Source organism: Piliocolobus tephrosceles, chromosome 3, assembly GCF_002776525.5.
Source record: "Piliocolobus tephrosceles isolate RC106 chromosome 3, ASM277652v3, whole genome shotgun sequence".
Lineage (NCBI taxonomy): Eukaryota > Metazoa > Chordata > Mammalia > Primates > Cercopithecidae > Piliocolobus > Piliocolobus tephrosceles.
Window position 1 is genome coordinate 115546225 of NC_045436.1, and position 22303 is coordinate 115568527.

Sequence of the window (22303 nt, forward strand, 5' to 3'; positions counted from 1 at the left end):
GCCAGCTGCATTCATGAGGAGATCGCAGCTGAAAACGGAATTCTCTTATCCACACCAGTCAAATACTATACATGAGCTGAGCCATGACTCTTAGATAAACCACAACATAGAATCCAATGAAAGAAATGTCAAAAAAGGCAAAGGAAATGAAGGGGATTTAGATGGAAATGGCCAGAGCAAGCAGGCTCTGGGCAATAGTTGCACTGTGGATTGGACAAGCAAAGCTGATTTGCCCGAATTTTGAAAAGATAAGAAATGCTTTTAGTGTACAAATGAAACAAAACAGCAAGGAGAAAGGTCCCCTGATTTCCATCCTGGTGCTTCTCAATCATGCCTAGTGATTGCAACAAAACATAACCACACCTATGTAATCTTATTGCTTAAATACCAAATCTTCGTCAGCAATTTTAGAGAAAGTTAAAATTTCTAAGATCAGTTAAATGAACTCTCCTGAAAATGACAGTGAAACAGAGACAGTGCCCAAAAAACAGATTCATGCAGCAAAGAGGACAAGGCAGATAAATACAGACAGCATAGCAGTTAACATCCCCTGAGGCCAAACCTATTCTTAGCCAAGAGGAACTTTACTGAGAGGGCCCTCTGACCCCATAAATCTTAAGAAGGGCTCTAATCTCCAAAGTTGGGCCAGGAACCCAGGTTCGGTCAAGGGTCCTTGCCTTTTATTAAGAGGAACCTTTAATCCTCTCTGTCAGGAGAGATTCTAACTCCCCTAAGTTGGGTCTCTAATCCAATCCCATCCTTTACCCTGGAACTCTAATGCATACCCAGAATCAGCTAATTGGTACTGCAGTCTATATCCTTTTGGTGGAGGGTCTCCTCAGTATTGTCGCTTCATGGTCGCCAGAAAGATGTTACCAGAAAGTGGTCCCAATTCAGACCCCAAGAGAGGGTTCTTGGATCTTGGGCAGAAAGAATTCAGGATGAGTCCACAGAGCAAAGTGAAAGCAAGTTTTGTAAGAAAGTGGTGTAAGAACAGGTACTCCAAGGCAGAGTAAGGTGTTCCCAAAAGTAAGAGGAGGCCCGTGTTCACCCTAGGTACAATGCTTGTTTATGTATAGGAGAAAAAAATGATCATGGGGAAACGTGTTCTGCTACAAGAGTTTGGGATAAATAATTAATTTTGTTAAATACTATAATTTGCAAGAATTAATATTGGTATCTTTAAAGCAAAATTAGGAATGCTTCTGTTCTCAGGATATTGGGATATCAGGAAATTCCTAATTCCAATCTGTTTAGTAAATGTTATCAATCTGTTCTCTTAACTATAAACATCTAGAGGTTAGGAATCCCTAACTTTCTGAAAATGCAGCCCAGTAGGTCCCAACCTTATTTTTCCTAGCCCTCATTTAAGACAGAGTCACTGTGGTTCGAACACCGCTGACAATGTTACTGTGGGAGGTAGAGAAGGAGAGGAGGAGACGTGTCTAACACTAATTCTGTCATCGTGAGTCCTTCTTTGTGAGTCCTCCTGAGACACCTTCTCAGGTGTTCCAGAAGTAACTGAAGAGACATTGAGGGATGATGGAGGTGCTAGACCTGCAATAGCACAGTGGGGGCAATCCAGAAAAACATATCACACTGTTTGTCTTTCCTGGCTACCCATACAAATAATAAAGAAAATGGCCTGTCCTGTCTTCGCCTGTGATGCTCCACTGCATATCTCCTCCACTCACCAATGAGTTCAATGGTTGCAATGGACAACAGCTTTGCAATTTTAGCTGCCTGTTATAATTTCTCTCTTTCCGAGGGTTTTCTCCAACTGGCAATGGGAAAGCAGGCTTGGCAGACAGAGCTCACAGGCAGGATGCCCTGTGATTTCATACCCTTAGAGGATGGACAGAAGCTAATGGATGAATATTCAATTTTCCCAGTCGCTTGGTTAGATAATTCTAGAAGTTTCTTTCTCTTTTTCTCTCTTCCTACATTTCTGTATATATTTTAAATATTTTATATTATAATAGAGTATAAAATAGAATAAAATAAATAAATAATATATAAAATGTTCCATTTCTCTCTTCATTATGATTATAGCTTCTTTTAAGCCACTGAGCATATTTGTAATAATTATTTTAAAATTCTTGTCCACCAGTTTATCATTTTGTCATGGCTGATTCTATACTGACTTGATTTTGTTTTACTTATTATGGCTTATGCTGATTTCTGCAGGAAATTGTGAATCTTAAGTTGTTGAGTGTCAATATTTGTTTTCCTTCTTTAGAGTCTTGGGCTTTGTTCTGTCAAGTGGTTAAGTCACCAGGGCATCACCTTTATCTGTTTGAGACTGTTTGTTGAGCTTCATTAGGGTGGTCTAGAAATGTTCTTCACTCTAGGGTTTGTTTAGCTGTAGTACTAAGTCATGTCCTTCCCGTGCCTTTAGGGATGCCCTGAGTGCTCATGAGTTCTCTTCTCTCTGACAGGCCAGACCTCAAATATCTCCCCACACCATGTTATGTTTGAGATTTGCTCAGCCGACAATTTCCTGGTTACTCTTTGCTTGACTTAAGGAGTTTCATCCTATGTATGCATGACTTAATATTGATCAAACAGACCCAATGGGACCTCAATGCAGATTTCTGGAGCTCAGGTTTCCTGCACAGATCTCTCCTTCCTCCAACTCTTCCTAAACTTCTAGTCACCCTAGTTATCCTCTATTCAAATCTGTGCTCCCTCAACTCAGCATGACTACCACGGTCTACTTTGGATCTCTCCTCCTGTACAGTGGTCCAGAATTGCACCAGCAAAACATCAAGGGTGTTCATTGATCTCATCTTGTTTATTTCCTTTACTCAGGGATTCTAATGTTCCCCTACTTGTTGTCTAATGTGTAAAATAAGTCACTTCGTATAATCTTTGGATTTTCTAGTTCTTTAAGACAGGAAGTTAAAACTTCTAAAATTGAAGTCTTAGTGGGACAATTCTGAGGAACACTTCACAAGATTTGTGTAAGACTCCAGGCAAGGTTGAGCTCTGATTGCTCACAGTGATATCTCATTCATTACATACACTTTATTAGACTTTTTCCCTTGTCTACTCCACATTCCCCCCACTTCCTCACTCCTTTCTATAATCATCTCTAAGGCAAACTGCACTTAAGTCTTTGTGTCAGACTCCGTTTTGGGGGAGCCTGAACATAGACAATTGGGCCCCCTAGAAATTATACCTCACAGCAAAGGCTTATGACTACTATTTTATTATTTATTTATTTACATTTTTATTACATTTTAAGTTCTGGGGTACATGTGCAGAACGTGCCGGTTTGTTACATAGGTATACATGTGCCATGGTGGTTTGCTGTACCCATCAACCCATCAACTACATTAGGTACTTCTCCTAATGCTATCCCTCCCCCAGCCAACCCCTGACAGGCCCCAGTGTGTGACGTCCATGTATCCTCATTTTTCAACTCCCACTTATGAATGAGAACATGTGGTGTGTCGTTTTCTGTTCTTGTGTTAGTTTGCTGAGAATGATGGTTTCCAGCTTCATCCATGTCCCTGCAAAGGACATGAACTCATCTTTTTTTATGGCTGCATAGTATTCCATGGTTTATATGTGCTGCATTATCTTTATCCAGTCTATCACTAATGGGCATTTGGGGTGGTTTCAAGTCTTTGCTATTGTGAAGAGTGCTGCAATAAACATACTTACGCACGCATCTTACAGTAGAATGATTTAAAATCCTTTTGATATATACTCAGTAATGAGGTTGTTGGGCCAAATGCGACTACTATTTTTCTAAGGAGAACCAGGAGGAAAGAAAATGGGAAATGAGGCAGAAAATAGTGAAAGCTCCTAATAGGACAGAGCATAATCACAGTGGCCATTGCTGCAGACAACTGAGTTCTTGACCTAACAAAGGGGCGGTTGTGAGTGAATTCTGCAGAAACTGTATAACCAACTCAAACCAAGGAATTGTAGTTCTGTGTTTACAGGAGAGTCATAAATCACCCTACTAGCAGGGCATCAGCTTCTGGTTTGTATTCCTTGGTTATACTTAATATTAAAATCTGGAATCTAAATTCATAAGGCCCTCAAGTTGGGGGAAGAGAGTTTATCGAACTACATCCCGGACCTCATTTTGTCCTGTGAAGAGGTTAGTACTCCTATTGTCATTTTTGTCCTCCACATTAGAAGTGGTAAATCTTTTCTTTTATAGGTGTAATTTAGTTATAATTGTTCCTGCTGCTTTCAACAATCCCCAAAAAGGAAACCGGATTGTATTGGAGATAAACAAGCCAATCAAAGATTAAGGCCAGACACTGATCCTTTGATAGCCAGACAGGAATTTGGTTCACAATATGAGATCACACAAATAAAAAACCAGTCTTCTTATTTTATAAATGGAATTGTGAAGTCTCAGAGACCTCCAAGGAGTTACCAAATGTCACAGAGCTATTTTATTACAATATTGGGCTAGATTTCAGTTTTCTGATGTTTAACACAGGGAGATTTTCATTAAAAGTAGATTATTTTCATGACTGCTAAAGATTGTTAGCTTGAATGCTGGTTGTAGAATTGGCTTTGTAAAATTTGTAGAACCAATGTCAGGGCTGTAAGTAATAGCTAAGAGCCATTTATACCATGAACTCCTTTAGGACAATCTAAAGAAAGCAATGCACATTGTAGTCAAACAATTCAAGGATAAAATGGGTTAGGATACTTGATATGGTTTGGCACTATATTCTCTCCCAAATCTCATGTCAAGTTGTGATCCTCAGTGTTGGAAGAGGGTCCTTATGGGACGTGTTTGGATCATGGAGGAGAGTTCCCCCTTGCTGTCCTCATGATAGTGAGTGAGTTCTCATGAGATCTGGTGGTTTAAAAGGGTGGTCCCTTCTCCCTTCACTCTCTCACTTCCTCCTGCTGTCACCATGTAAGATATGCTTGCTTCCCCTTTGCCTTTTGCCATGATTGTAACTTTCCTGAGGCCTCCCCAACCATGCCTCCTGTACAGCCTGTGGAACTGTGAGTCAATTAAACCTCTTTTCTTCATAAATTATCTAGTCCCAGGTAGTTCGTTATAGCAGTGCTAGAACAGAGTAATACATCACTTTATTTGACTTGCTACTTTATCAGTGATCTATTGTCTCTCCAAAATGCAGTGCATTAAAACAATCACCATTTTATTCTGACTCATGACTCTGAAGGTCATCAGTTTGGGCGAGATGATGAAAAAACTTTGGGATCAGCTGGGTGGTTCTTCTGATGGTGTCTCCTGGGCTCACTCATGGGGCTGTAGTTAGTTTCTTGGTGACTTGCTTAAGGCTGCCTCACTCACATGTCTGGTTGTTGGTATCACCTATTTCCTGGTTCTAGTGTCTCTAGTTGATGAGCTTGGCAGCAGCATTCTAAGAGGGCAGGGGAGAAGCTCGTAGTCTTCTTGCCATGTTCACCTTCAACATCTACAACATCACTTTTAAAATATCCTAGTGCCAAAGCAAGTCATAAAGTCAGCACAGAATCAAGGGGGTTGGAAAACAGATTCTCCCTCTTAAAGTGAGGAGCTGCTAAGAATGCATGGCTATTTTTAATCTTTCACCTTTCTCATATTTTATTGTCTTGTTTCTAAGTTAGAAATACCCCTTGCAAAATTTCCAGAAAACTTACAAAAAGTCATAGAGCAATGTTAGCACAAAGGAGAGTACAATAAAAAAATTGTTATTATGATTGGGTCTCAGTACAGATACATATTTCAAGGAATACAAAGTCTTAATGTACTTTTTATTAACATGGTAGTACATGTACACAGTGTTAACACAAAATTCTGTGACGTTGACTTTGTACAGAAGGAAAATGGATTCAATGGAAACAGGGCTGTTTCTGAGTAATACTTCTAGCTTATGTTCTACTTCCTGATTTGTACAAAGGCCAAGATCTGATCAGTCAATTGAATGTTATCAGGTTATTACAATATCTCCTTTTCAGATTGAAATAGAGTGTTTTCCCTTCTTAACATGTCTGTATCTTCTTTGTGCCACTTTGTGCATTTCTCTATCCCAAATTCATATCTGCCTTTTACATAAAAATAATAATGAGTTTCTTGTTGTCTTTTCACAAGTTCCATGTTTTCTCTCCTGTAACTTCTTCCCTGACTCCCCTGGGGAAGTTCTCCCTCCTCCTTTCCTCCACAGTGTCTCAGATATACACCTATTATAATACAGATCACCTCTAGATTAATCTGTTGACCTGTCTGTCTCTCCATACAGTCAACAGGTCAACAGCAGAAATTCAACTTTTGTTATCTTCAAATACCTAGCGTCAAGCAAAAGCTCTGGCAAGAAATAAATGCACAATGAGAATTAGCATAAAAGAAAAAAGAAGTTACTATTTAGGCTAGTTTTACCTTTAGACTGTATCAACTCTCTAGTTATCACCAATTCTTCAGTTAAATGCTGTTATGGGCTGGATTATGTCCCACTCAAATTTATATGCCAAGATCCTAAGCCCCAGTACTTCTGAATGTGACCTTATATGGAAGGAGGGTCCTTAAAGAGGTAATCCAGTTAAATTGAGGTTATTAGGGTAAACTGCTAATTCAATATGATGGGTGCTCCTACTGAAAGAGGAAATTTGGAGACAGACAAGCATACAAGAAGAACATCATGTAAACATAAAAATGACCACCTACTAAGCAAGTAGAGATGCCTCGATCAACTCCTTCTCCCAGACTCCTAAGAAAGAAACAACCTGTCAAATCTTGATTTTGAAATTCTGACTTCCAGACCCGTAAGATAAAAAGTTCTGTTATTTAAGCCACTCACTCTGTGGTATTTTGTTATGGGAGCACTAGAAAACTAGTTCAAATATTTGACTGTTTGATTTGTTAATGCCGAAAAAGAAAAAAAACCTGAACTCAATATGGAATAATTAAGGTCACTTATGACACTGTTTAAAAAATAAAATGAAAGCTCATAGTTCACTGTTAATTAAGCTTGAACCCCATGGAAACTGCTATCTTCAAACAATAAGTAAATTGTGTTTTCAATTCTTGAGAGGGAAATAGTTACACTCTGAACTCAATTTTTTTCTGCAGTATATCTAGACTGTGCAAGTAGACTTAGTTTGGAAAATTATATTGAGACTTTAAATAAGATTAGGCAAATAGGTACAAAATTCAAAAGCAAATACTTGCTAAGTAAAAGCATCTTAATTCCCTGTTTTGTACAAACATGTCCTTGGTAAAGATGCAGAGACATTTTCAAGACTCCATTCTGTAAGTCACCATTAACCGCAACTAACATTGACTCTTTCACAATTAGGCAGTTTCACCCCAGTAAATATAGATACACATTTACCCCAGGAAGTAATAGATAGATACATTTTTCTAGTTAACAAATTCATTTCATCGTGCCCCAAAAGCCCCAATTAAAACAAAGTTTGAAAAACAAACTCAGCTTCTTATTGGCTTGTGAGTGACAAGTATGCCACTTGATAAACTTCCCCTTTTATTCTTAGCGAAGAGAGAGAGTACAAGGAGAACAATAAAAAATTCTCAGGGTTACAGAGAGCACATGTAAGTGGGCTGCAGTACTGATTCCACCATCCAGACCAGGATCAAGATCAAGGACAGACATGGGTACTCAGAACTCACCAACACTCCTCCTGATGGCTTTCCTTGTCCTGTGCACCTTTGGTAAACCAACTATGGCTTCTATCTTTTCCTTCTAGGGACTAGAAAAACTCAGAAAAGTTTCCAGATGTAATAAGACTGTATTTAACATTAAGCAAAATATAGAAACTGTGAAATTAAAATGTAAGCATACTTGTATAGTATTTAGATTGTGGAGCGTCAAATAATTTACTGTTGACTCAAATAAAAACGTGTTTATGGCCAGGCACGGTGGCTCACGCCTGCAATCCCCGCATTTTGGGAGGCTGAGGTGGGCGGATCACCTGAGGTTCAGGATTTCCAGACCAGCCTGGCTACCATGGTGATACCCCGTTTCTACCCCCTTTCTACTAAAAATGCACAAAATTAGCCGGAGGTTACAGTGAGCTGAGATCGTGCCATTGCACTCCAGCTTGGACAACAAGAGCAAAACTCTGTTTAAAACAACAACAACAACAACAACAACAACAACAACAACAACAACAAGAAAACATGTTTACCTTCCTAGAAATATCTGGCTGCGCAGCCGGGCTCAGTGTTTCACGTCTGTAATCCCAGCACTTTGAGAGGCTGAGGCCGGTGGATTACCTGAGGTCAGGAGTTTGAGAGCAACCTGGCCAACATGGTGAAACTTCGTCTCTAATAAAAATACAAAAATTAGCTAGACATGGTGGCGCATGCATGTTATCCCAGCTACTCGGTAGGCTGAGGCAGGAGAATCGCGTGAACCCAGGAGGCGGATGCAGTGAGCCGAGATTGCGCCCTTGCACTCCAGACTGGCCAACAAGAGCGAAACTCCAACTCAAAAAGAAAAACAAAAAAAGAAAAAAAAAGAAAAGAAAAAAGAAAGGAAAAGAAAATAAATATTTGGCTGCAGGAGTTGTGCTTTTATTTTTATAGGTGATAGTAGGAAGATCACTGAAAATAGGTTTAGGGTGTTTTAACCATGGTAGGCGGATAGAAATTGCTACATTCAACTGATAAAATTTACATATAATCTTTATTTTTACAACTTTTCATAGGAAGGATCAAGTTGATTTCTGTCATTAGAAAAGTTATGGACCATGCATATGAATACTTTTAAGCAATTAATTATTGGTTTAGTGTATCTACCACTTCTTCAAATATAGTAAGTATTTGTTGATCAGGATAATAGCATAGCATTAGGTTTGTGTAAACTTCTACCTGAATATTTCTGAATTTGTAAATCCAGTTGACTGTCCTGCTACAATGATTTCAAATTTCAAGTAAGTGTTATGGCTACGTTTGTTCTCACTGAGGGCTTTTATATTCCTTTCTCACACAACTGATTCCTCTGGGAGTCAAGAGTTGTGATATGAGTGTGTTTAGACATATTCTGACTTTATCTCTTCCCAGGTTATTAAAAATGTTCAGTTGATACCTGAAGGTGCCTTCTGTAGCTGAAAATCAATCATGTAAGCAGTGAAGATGTGGGGGAGTATGGAAGCCTCTAGGACTGTGATTTTCAAAGCTGGTATTTAGTTACAAAGAATGCTAAGCAGAGAGTATAGGAAACTTAGCCTCTCGACATGATTCCTGCATAATGTAGGAAGATAATTGCCCAGTCTTTTTTTGCTCCCATTCATGAAAACATCATGTACTCTCTCAAAAAAATAAAAATAAAAAAAAAATAAAAAATGGGAGGGGAGAGAGGCTTTCAAATGGAAACATAGGGTGTGAAGTCTTCTGAGTGGAGTTAACCTTGTAGTAGTTGAACATGTACAGTAAGCAATGATACACATTCATCAGTAAGAACACATGGATAACGCAATAAATTCAATATTGCCTGATGGCCCTGAAGACAAATTTTCTGAGGCACAGGCCTACAAATATAGAGCTTAGAAACTATGGGAAACAATTCCGTATTTTATTAAACTTTTTTTACTTACAGTATTACTATGTAATACAGACTGTTTCAGTTGTTTGCTAAGTAACAAATTACCACAACTTAGTGGTTTAAAATTAACCCACGTAATATTTCACAGTTTTGTAGATTAGCTGTCTAGGTGACTTGACCGTGTTCTCTGCTTGGGATTTCATAAAGCTAAAATCAAGGTGTCAGGAGGGCCAAGCTCTCATTTGAAGGCTCTAGGGATGAATCCACTCCCAATTCAGGTTGTTGGTAGAATTCAGTTTTTACAGGATAGGACTGAGGTCCTCATATTCTTCCTGGCTGTTGGCTTGGGGTCACTCAGCACTCCCAGAGGCTGCTCTCACTTCCTTCCACGTGACTCCCTCGATATAACCAATGAACAACCTGTCTTGCATTGAACCAAGCTCACCCTTCAAATCTCTCTGACTTCTTCTTCTGCTACCTGCCAGAGAAAACCCTCTGCTTTTAGGGTACAAGTCATTTCATTAGGCTCACTTGAATAATCACTCTTCTTTTATTTATTCTACTCATTAATAACCTTAATTACATCTGCAAAATCCTTTTGCCTATGCAAGATAACATAATGATGGCTGTAATATCTCATCATATTCACACTCCTAGGGAAGTGGGTGGGAAGCTTGATGGGCATTTACTTGGTTTCTGTCTGCCACAAATACAAAAGAGAATATGATTGCATATATACAATTTGGAGAGCAGTAATCTAGTAATTACTGCTTGTTATGCAGGCTAAATTTCAGAACTAACTAATACATCAGAAGCCTCCATGTATGAACCTCTTGTTATATGCTGAACTATGCATTTCCTAAATTCATATGTTGAATCCCTAATCCCTAGTACCTCAGAATAAAACTGTATGTGGAAATGAAGTCTTTACAGAGGTAATCAGGTTAAGTGGAGTTCATTAGCATGGTCCTGAATTCAATATGACTGGTGCCTTCCTAAAAAGAGAAGATTAGAACACAGACAACACACAGACTGTGGGGTAACCATGTGAAGACGGTGAGAAGATAGCCATCTGCAAGCCTGGAAGGGAGGTCTTAGGAGAAACCAAACCTTCCAGGACCTTAACCTTGGATATTCAGACTTCAGAACTGTGAGAAAATACATTTCTGTTGTTTCAGCCACCCGGTACGTGGTATACTATCATGACAGACATAACAAACAAATACATCTCTCAAATCATACACCCATCCCTTTCCAAGAATTATTCACTATTTTGAATTGTGCTGTTTCTTGCTTTTCTTTATAGTCTTATCATCCAGGTATGAATCCTTAAACAATTACATATTTTGCCTGCTTTTAAACTTCAGATCAATGGAACAATGTTGAATGTATTGTTCTGTGACTTGATTCTATTATTTAACATTATGTTTTGCAATCCATGATTTCGTTATGTTTAGCTGTTCATTCAATTTTAGTAATTCCATTGTAGAAATATGAAGTAAATAAATGCAAAATTCATTTATCCAATCCTGCGTTGGAGCACACTTGGGTTCTTTTCAGATTTTGACTATTGCTGACATTCTTTATATATTTCCTGGTTCATGTTATATAAGAGTTTCTCTAGGAATTATTTTCTGTGTTTAGGGTTTGCATGTCATAAATCTTACCAGGTAATGCAATGTTGTATCACAAAGTAGCTGTACCAATTGACACTACTTCCTGTATAAAATTATCTGTTGCTTCACATATTGGTCAATACCTAGTCTTGTCAATCTGATGAGTATGTAATGGTATCACGCTATTCTTTTAATTTTCATCTCTTTATTGTTAATTAGATTGAATATTTTTATATGCTTAGGAGCATTTGTGTTCCCTATTTTGTAAAATTTATATTCTATTTTATTTTACTTTTCTTATTTGTATATTCTCTCTTTCCCATTGGCACGCAGGTGTTCTTTATATATTCTGGATACTGGAACCTTGTCAATTTTATACGGAGCAAAACTAGTTTTCCAATTTGCAGCTCATATAGTCTTTCTTTTTATAGTGTCTACAGTGAACATAACCTTGTATTTTTATTCTACTTGAGTTTAGCAATATGCTTTTTTTCTGATTAGCAACTAAAGTTAGTGTCTTACTTCAAAAAGAAAAAAAACTTCCCTTTACAATTCATAAAAATATTCTATATTATCTTCTAAAGTTTTTATGATATTTTTCTTTGTGTTTAAGACATGACTGTTTATGGAATATTTTTTGTATTATGTGAGGGAATTTTCCAATTTTATTTTATTTTTCCACATGACTCATTAATTGCTACAGCCCTATTTAATAAAATAACATTTTCCCACTGATCAACAATGCTATTTCTGCCATAAATAGAGTTCTGCCAGTGAAGTCCTGCAAGCAAAGGAATGTTTCTAATGTCTCTTTTCTGTCCCATTGATCAATATGTCTACACGTATACACAGTCTTCATTACTACTATTTTATAATAATTTTTAATATCTGGGATGGAAAATTCTTTCATCTTTTTCAAGAGTAGCATGTCTTTTCTTAGACTTCTGCACTTCCATATAAATCTAAGAAATAGCTTGCAAATTTGCACTGAATTAAATTGTAATTTTGAATGGAATTTCTTTGAAGTTATAGATTAATTTTTAAATTATTGACTTCTTATTATGCTGAGTTTTCCATTTTAAGAACATAGACTAGCTGCCAATTTGTTGAGGCCTTGTTTAATGTCTTTAAAGTTTCATAATTTTCTCCATAAAGTCTTTCCATATTTTTTAATTATAAAAAAACTATTTCTTGCCACCCCATATTGTTTGATGTTATTGTAAAGGGTATCTTTGTAAAATATAACTTTCCATCTATTAGTGTTGAAACATAAAATTTTGTAGTAGTTTGGTAACCAACATTTAACTTGGGTAGTCATATCATCTGAGGATAATGACAGTTTAGTTTCCTTTACTGGAAACCTTAAGCCTTTTATTTATCTCTTTAGCTTTGCTGAGATGTCTGCAATAATAACATACATTCTTTTCTTGTTTTGGCCTTCAAAGGGATTACTTTCAAGATTTCATCATGTGTGATATTTCATGGCTATCCTTATAGTGGTCATTTGCTAAGGATTTATCATTATATCATTATTAATTTTTATAATTGAATCTTGTTATTTTCTTAAACCCTGGAATGTTCAACCCTGGCTCAGAGTGTGCTAAGATAATCCAATCCTGGAGATGCTGGTGAAAAACAATTGTTTTAAATATATATATTTTTTAAATAGATTCCTGTGGTTCAAAGTCAGCTTAATTAAAAGTGGATATCCAAGCTATACATATATTTAAACAGACTTTATTCTTATTCTTTTCTTACATCTTGTTCTTTTGAGAACAACCATTTTCATTTCCTCTCAATCATCAGAATAATTTCTACAGTTTTTCTTCTTTCCACTGTTGACACTCACATGAGAAGATCTAAAGTAATTTTTGATAGCCTTGGACTTCTTGGGAAAAACAGAGGAGGAACCACAGACCCAGTTTTGGGAAATACCTCTGTTTTCTCCTCATGGAACCCTAGGAATTGTAAGCAGATAGGTTTCTCTCAAAAATCAAAGGCTTTGCTCTATAGTAGTTTGTGTTACCTGACCTTTTGACTTTTAGGGGTGTCAGAGATTACTTTGCATTTTTGGAAAACTTTTAGCCTTGGTGTGTAACAGCTAGGATATACTTTTAGGGATGGCTAATGGCAGTTGCTTACAGTGAGTGCTTAATACTACAGGCCAATACTTCTTTCTTCTCACACTGACATAAACAAGCATGCTATACGACATCTAAAAGGTATGAATGGGGGATGGGCTGATTGCAGAATGGGCTAATTGGCTTTGGGCTGACCACCAGCCTTGGAGAAAGGCCACTGCAGTGAAATCCATGGTAAAAGCATTGCACTGTCTGGTCTCACAGTGTTCCCCTCTTTTTGGGAATCCAGGATTGAGTACAAAAATGGAATCTTAATTTTGGGGAGTCTATTTCGCCTTCCAGTTGTGTTTGCTTCTTTGGCCCTAGAAGCTGCATGCTTTAAACTTAAATACTGGCAAAAGAAACACCTTGTAACTACTGGTTCTTCTTCAGTCTGTGTATTTATATATGTTTTGTGTGTGATGTTTATGTAAAAGAGCTTTAATCCTTGGCTTAAATAAAAGAAGAACTTAAATATTTTGTAAGAAAAAAAAACTTTCATGCCTTTTGGTTCACATGCCTCGAATAATCTTTTAAAAATAAAGACAATTTAAAGATTCCAGTAAAATAAAATAAAAATGTCTTCAAGATTTGGACATTTGATCTAAATTATACAGGTCAGACACTAGGATTGCTAAATGCTTTAAAGACATAAAGTTTCTTTGATGACTTTTGATAATTGAACAACTTACCTGCTTTGGAGCCATTAGATTGTAGATAAGGTCTGGGGACCTATAGAATTTCCTATGACACCTAGTTATGCTGGAAACAGCATGACTTTGCAGGTCTGTCCTGTATCCTAGGCTCTGCACCTGGTCCACAATTAAAATTGATTACATTATGTTGGGAATGGGCCCTCAAAACCTGGCCATAAACTGGCCCCAAAACTGGCCATAAACAAAATCTCTGCAGTACTGTGACATGCACATGATGGCTAATATGCCCATGCTGGAAGGTTGTGGGTTCACTGGAATGAGAACAAGTAACAACTGGCCCACCCAGGGTGGACAATGGCTTAAAGTCGTTCTTAAACCACCAACAGTAGCATGAGTGATCTGTGCCTTGAGGACAGGCTCCTGCTGCAGATAACTAGCCAAACTCATCCCTTTATTTTGGCCCATATCTTTAGTTCACATAAGAAATACTTTTAGTGAATCTATAATCTATAGAAACAATGCTTATCACTGGCTTGCTGTCAATAAATACATGGGTAAATCTCTGCTTGAGGCTCTCAGCTCTGAAGGCTGTGAGATCCCTGATTTCCCACTCCACACCTCTATATTTCTGTGTGTGTGTGTGTCTTTAATTCCTCCAGCGCCACTGGGTTAGGGTCTCCCCAGCTGAGCTGGTCTCAGCAACGTTAAAAAATAGAAATTTAATGTTCTTGGTAGAAAGGCACGAGAATGTGTTTTTTTTTAAAAAGTCATTTAGTCTAATTTAGAGCATTTAAGAAACAGGATAAAACCGAAGGTTTAAGCAAGTTGTAGAAGGTTTGTGAAACATTAACCTTGTAAAGAATTCTGTGTGTAAGCAAGTTGGCCAAAATCATGAGTGTTATTCATTTTTTCCATCAATTGAATATTAAAATAAAAGCACCCTGATGCAGGATGAGAATTTGGCCCATGTGTCAGAATAACAGGGTTTTTTGACATTGATTTGCTGTTTCATACAAAATTATAAAGGATTACAAAAGACTTATGGAAAGATTATCTTATAGTCAAAAAAATGAAAATTGGGTAATTGATAAGTTGATAAGGGTTTATTAAAAATTAGCTTTAGCATTAACGGTGAACTAATGCAAAGGAGACATTTGATTTTTCTTTTCAAACAAGATTTTTGAATAATGAGAGACAATGAAATATTTTTGTTGGCCTTTTCAATAATTATAGAAAAAATCAGGGAGAGAAAAGAGACACAGACTTTGGAAAGTAAGTCTCCTCTTTGTGAAGGAGTAAAGACTTTTTGCCTTTTTCAAATATTTGAGTTATCATTATGGCTAAATAAATTACTTATGTTGTCCTGGAGTCCTATTTTATAATATCAAGTATTTTAAACCATTGATATTTGACAAACTTTGCAAAATCAGATACTACATTAAATCTTTTTCTGAGCTGATTAATCCTCTTAGATATCAGGTCCCCTAAAGTCCAAAAGTGGCATATTTGGCTTATTTGGTATATTAAAAATCATACAGGAAGCACTGTCAGGTATAGAATGGTGTTTGGTTTCCTTTAGGCTGTATTTGTCTGAGTGTGTTACTGGTATGTGTTCTAAAATTATGCAAAACTCCAATAACTCTGATATAACTTAGTGTACATTTTCAGTAATAATTATAAATACTATATACCAATTGTGTGCACAGAGTAAATCAAAATTTCCTTGTCAATTGTATCTTTAACTGTGGATGTCCTAAGACTTTTTTTATCCACAGACAATTTTTGTCTTGTTTTGATCCTCTTCAAAAAGTGGTTGATAATCAGCTATAGGACTCTGATGAGTCCTCTTAAGTGAAGGTCTCTGATAATTTTGGACAATGTCCCATTGAAGTAGAGAATGATAAAACCTTCCAGGACTCTCACAGAAAACTAATATATTCATAAGGACTGTTGGTCCAATATCAGGCAAAACAAGAGTCAATAGCATGGACCAAACTGATAAAAGACTAAAATAATTTTATAATAGTTTTTTTGCTTTAAACATGGATGATCCTTTCTGCTTTATTTTTCAGAGTCAAGAAAATTTTTCTTTTGACCTATTCATAGCTTTTAGCAATTAAGTAAGGTATATACTCCTCTGAGCATATTTTGGAGCACATTTCTTTTTCCCTACTTGATTTCTCCAGAATTTGGAAACGATTTGTGAGTATTCTTAACTTATGGCAATATAGTAATTTGTAATAAGAATCTGTTTTCTCTTGTAGCTTTATGCAATTGGAGACACTAGTTATTTAAGATGTTGATTGCAATGGTGTGCTTTCAAATATGAATACACTGCTTTAAGGAATCAAAGTTGACGTACAGAAACTATAAAAGCCCCTTGGGAAACTGGCCTCATACCTCGTCTATGCAGTTACTCTATGGGTTCTTGATTTGTGGTCAATAAAAAATGTCTCATTCTGGCAGGCCCAGGAGGCTCAAGTTATCCTGTGACCTCAAGAAGAGAGGAATTCACCCAACTTGTACAAATACAATTATTTGAAGGCACAGGTAAATCTGTGGCCGGACTCAAGGCTTGAAAATGTCTAATCTGGGATTCCTTATGGAACAAAGTTACATCAAAGCCAAATCAAAGAGGACCTACATGGCAAATAATTATTATTCTTGCACTTTGTACAAATAATCAGGCCAAGTATAATAATAAAACTAAAACTTATTTTGCAAACAGATGAGTCCTGCCATGATTTGTGTTTGGTGAAGATGGGAGTCTAAAGAGAGAAAAAATATATTTCAAAAGAACTAGAATACACCTGTTGTTAGATTCTAGTCTTGTTCATTGTTTGTGAGTTTTTATCTGTTTTTTTATACAATGTAAACTGACAAGTCCCCAAACTAATGTCTTCAAATTTAACTTCTCTTTTCCCAACTAAACTAAATAGAATTATTACTACCTTTTCTTGAGGCTCTGTAAGCTAAAGCTTATTCCTTGTGAGACAGGTGAGAAAGATGTATCAGACAGCCACCACCTTTCTACTCTATAACTAAAGATGTTTTGAGACTAACATGTGGCTAGATGTGTCACCATGAGTCTTTGTTTTTCTTCTGTTCTCATAAAAATGTCTCTCATTGAAAGTCTGTTTTGCTTTGTATTTCCTATATCAGAAGACTGGTTTTCCAGTCTATTTACTGGATTCCAAATGGCATCTACACTTCTTATAAAGACTGTTAAATTGGACTTAAACATTTAATTATCACTAGGTGCTATTAGATTTTCCTTTTAAATAATTATTTGTTATATTCAAGGGGGTTCAGATAATTAAAGTTTATGTTTTTCCGACTAAAACAGATCCAGAAAAATATGCCCAAGAGTATTTTCCCAAGGGTTTTATCATGAGCCACTGTGGGAAAGATCAAGTCTCTATAAATCATTACATCAGGTAGTGAGAGATTTCTATACCTCCAGATTAGATAGGCGGGACAGTCCCTATTCAGAATTAAATAGTTGTAGGTGATGAAACCTCTGTCCTTTTCCAGACCTTTAAGATTAAGGGGGTGTACTTCATCTCTGAGGTGGGGATGAGATAAGAGTTTGGCAGGACTGGTTTCACAAGGTACAGGTCACAAAGATCCTACTGGTAAAAGAGGTTATGGTAAAGAAGCTAATCAAAACTCACCAAAACCAAGATGGCAAAGAGAGTGACCTTCGGTGGTCCTCACTGCTCGTTATACACTACCACCAGCACCATGACAGTATACAAATGCCATGGAAATGCCTGGAAATTACCCTGTGTAGTCTGAATGGGATTGGTACCCTGACTTCTAAATTCCTGGGGCCTGTCCTGGAAAACTCGTGAATAATCCACCCCTTGTTTAGCATATGATCAATAAATAACCATAAAAATCACCAACTAGCAGCACTTGGGGCTGCTCTGCCTGTAGAGTAGTCACACTTTCATTCCTTCATTTTCTTAATAAACTTGCTTCCATTTTACTCTGTCAGGTTGCTCTTGAATTCCTTCCTGCATGAGGCCAAGAACCCATACGGTCTCCCAGGCTGAGCCTCAATTTTGGGGTTCTTCCTGTAACCCAGATTTTCTAGAGTCTTAGCACTATATCTTATACATAAGTCCAATAACGTGTGCTGACTGGTTGATATCTGAAAAGATTCTAAGAAAGACGTTATTATTTAATTGATTAAAAATATAACTACGCAAACTCATGTGACAAAAAGTCATACTCTAAATATATTATAAACATAGTTTGAGAAATCTAAGTGTTCATTTTCACCATATGCATTTCATGTTTCAAAAATTTGAATGAATAAATTTAAAGCATTGTTCAATTAAGTGTAGTTGTTATTTAGTCAGGACACTTTCTTCTTTTCAGAGTCACACTGAAAGATGGGAATTAATTTGTTTGTATCCTGAGGCTACATGGGTGATGACTATTATCAAAGAGATTACAGACAGGTATAATTAATTCCAAAAATTCTCATGTTCACTTTCTTTTTCTCTTTCTTTTCTTTTAATTAAGGATATATTTATAATATATACAGACTCTGTTTTAGGTTAGAATACAATTACAATCAGACTAGAATAAGTCCCTTCCAGAGAATCCAAAGAGTAGTCCCAAGAACAGAGTCAACTGGGAACTTCATAGAAATGCAAATTCTCAGGTCTCACCTCAGACCTATTCAATCAGAGATTGTGGGGTTGAGCCAAAAAGTCAGTGTTTTAAGAAGCCCTCAGGATGACTCTAGTGCACTCTCAAGTTTAAAACCATTATCAGTCCACACCTTCCACTTAATATGATATCCAAGTTGTACTGTGTTTAAAATAGCCCCATTGAAGATGTAAACATGAAAGTATCTGAGACAGGTCTCCACCAGTTTAGAAGTTTATTTTGCCAAGGTTAATAACGCTCACCTGTGGGACAGGTCCGTGCCTTTTTCCAAAGATGATTTTGAGGGCTTTAATGTTTAAAGGGGAGAGAGCCTGGAGGGGTCAGAAGGAAGGCATGGTCACATTACTCTCCCCACATATTGCAAGAGAAAAGTAGCAGTTAGGGAAATCGTCAACTTTGTATTGGTCTCATGCTCTTTATAAAATAAAGTAAACAGAGTAACTAGTAACTACCCATGGTGGTATTTAACTTTTTATTTGTACCTTTCTACTTAGGAACAAAAGGAAAGCCAGATTCTTGCATGACTCACCTTTCAGCTTAATTTTCTTTTCTTTTGGCAGAGTCAGTTGGGATCCCAAGATTTTATTTTCCATTCACATTTCCCCTTCTGTTAACAATTTTTCAGAGAAAGCATTTTGGAAGAAAATTAGTATCTAATCTTGGGTTTTGTCTCATCTCTCATGGCTAGGATGATTTATTCCTAGACAAATAGGCCCAACATTGTTAGGAAAGCTCATTTTCAGCAGTTTGTGAAGTCTCACATCCTACAAATAAAAAGCAGGGAGAGGGAGAAAAAAAGAAACAGCAAACAAATATAAAAAAAAATATTGGAAAACTGATATAGGTCATACTTCTTTGAAACCCATACATCAGTAGACAGGTATGAAAGTGATTTATGTATACAAATAGGCTGCTGATACTTTCTTCTGAGGTTTAAGTTGTCTAGTTTCAGGTCACAGGGTTTTAAGAAAAGTACAGCGATTTCAAATCAGGAAAAATCAGAAAATAGGAAAAGAAGGAAAAAATTGAAAACATTATTTTGGAGATTCGAAGATGGGAAATATTTTAGAATTCTGTCCAAACAACAGGTGCACTGTATATTATTCCGAAACATGGTTTTACTCTAATTCCCCAATTTTATTAAAGATAAAATCACAGTAGAAATAATGTATTGCAAAATAAGGTATAGTCTTATTATACTTGGCCTGATTATTTGCATAAAATGCAGGAAGGATAATTATTTGCCACATAGGCTCTTTTAACATGGGCCTTTGTGAATCTTTGTTCCATAAAGAATCTTAGACTACTTTTTAAAGCTTGGAATCCAGCTACGGATTTATCTGTCCCTGAAAACATCTGTATGAATTGGATGAAATTCCTCTTTTTTCAAGGCCCCAAGATAACTTGGGGCTCTTGGACCTTTCAGAAAGTGATGTTCTTTGCTTACTACAGGTCAGGAATCCTGTACAGGGATTGCATAGACAATGTATGAGACCAGTTTGCCAAGGAGCTATTATTGACTCTCTAAATAAACTCTGATTCCTTAAAGTAGTGTATTCATATTTGAAAGCCTCTCATTCCAGTCAATGCCTTTGTAAAAATCACTCATGTCTCAAATTGTTTCCTAAAACAGATTCTTATTGTATTTATGCCGATAGCTATATTGCCTTAAGTGAAGAATAATCTCAAATAGGTTCCAAATTCTGGAGCAATCATGTAGAGAGAAAGAAATGTGCTCCATATTTTGCTCATAGGAATATGTCTTCCTCAATTACTACAATCTATATATAGGTCAAAAGAAAAAAATTTTCTCGGCTCTGAAAAATAAAGCATAAAGGATCAGCAACATTTTAGGCAAAAACAAAAAAAAATCACAAAATAATTATTTAGTTTTTTTTTAATCACTTATTCCACGTTACTAACTTTTATTTAGCCTGATATTTAGCCACTAGTCCTTATGAATGTATTAGCTTTCTAGGAAAGTCCTGGAAATGTTTTTTCTCTATTCCAATGGCACAATCTCTAAGTTTATTAGAAACCTATATTTAAGGTACTCCTCAGAGCTCTGTAGCTGATTATAAACAGCTATATAAAAGTATCAAAGTAAAGCAACAATAGTGGATGACCAAAGTCTTAGAACAACCATGATTGAAGACACAATTTACAAGAAAATTTGATTATTTCTGTGACATAAAACAAGCTTGCATAATAATTGTAATTACTACTTATAACATATACTAAAGAATATGAATCACAGGAATCTGATACAATTTTGAAAAACCTACTAATGACACATTTACATAAATAGAAATCAGAGGAGGTTAAGCACCATTTTATATGTGACAATGCTTCCTGCATGATTTTATTAAACCAAATAAGCTAAATATATCTCCTTTGGCCTTCAGGGGCGCTAAAATCAAAAAGTTAAAGTTGGCAGTGAAATGGTGAGTAAAATATTTCCTTTGTCAAAACTCATATCAATAGAGGCAGAAAAAGCGAGAGACTAGATACCTCACCAATGGAAAGATCTGACTGAAATTCGGGCTCAATTTTCTAACTTTCAAATATAAGTAACTACTACTAAGTTTCATGTTGTTTCAATCCTTTTTACCAATATACCAAATATAATTGTTTTAAGATTTGATTGAATTAGTTAGCATTCTTCCTATTGGAATTTTCATGGGACCTGATAGAGTGTTTATCTTGAGAAAACCCTCTGGGGAACTCTGTATTCAGTGCTGTCCCAGGAAGACAGTAGCACCCCAGGTTCTTAGGACAGAAAAAAAATTGTCACATCAAAGAAAGTATTAAGGACTATAATACCAGAGAACCAAGAGGAAGAAAAATGGGAAATGAGGCAGAAAGAAATGAAAGCTCATAATAGGAGAATGCCTAACTACACTGCTCATTGCTATACGCAACTAAGTTCTTGACCTCACAAAGGGGCTGTTTTGAGTGTCTGCTTTCTTCTTCTGCGGAAACTGTGAAACCAGCTCAAACCAAGAAATTGGAGTTGTTGCGTTTAAAGTAGAGAAATAAATCACCCCGACAGCAGGACATCAGCCTCTGACTTCTCTTCCTCTGCTGTGCTTAAAATTAAAGCTTGGAATCCGGATCCATCGGCTCTGAAGGCTCTGAAGGCTCAGAGACCACCGCAGAATTGTCAAATATCACAAAACTATTTTATTACAAAAATGGGTTAGAATTCAGTTTTCTGATATTTAATATAGGGTGATGTTCATTAAAGTAGATTATTTTCAGACTGCTGAAGAGTGTTAGCTTGAATCTTGATCATAAGATTAGCTTTGTAAAATCTGTGTAACCAATCTCAGGGTACTAATTGATAACTATTAGCCATTCATGCTATGAGCCACTTTATGATAGGCTAAACATAATATTGTGCATATTGTAGCCAGAAAACTAAAGTATAAAAGGTGTTCAGCCACTTTATGTGGCCTGCTGAGTTACTCTATCAGTTACCTATTGTCTCCCCAAAATGCAGTGAGTTAAAATAAACCATTTTATTCTGTTTCATGTCTCTGAGGGTCATTAATTTGGGCTATGTGATACTACAACTTGGGCTGGACTCGGTTGTTTCTGCTGATGGTGTCTCTTTGGGTCACTCTTGGGGGTATAGTTAGTTTCTTGGCGACTGAGTGGGCCTTTCTCACTCATGTGTCTGGATGGTGATTCAGCCTAGTGTCTCTAGTAGATGAACTTGGCTGTCCTCATATGGTGGC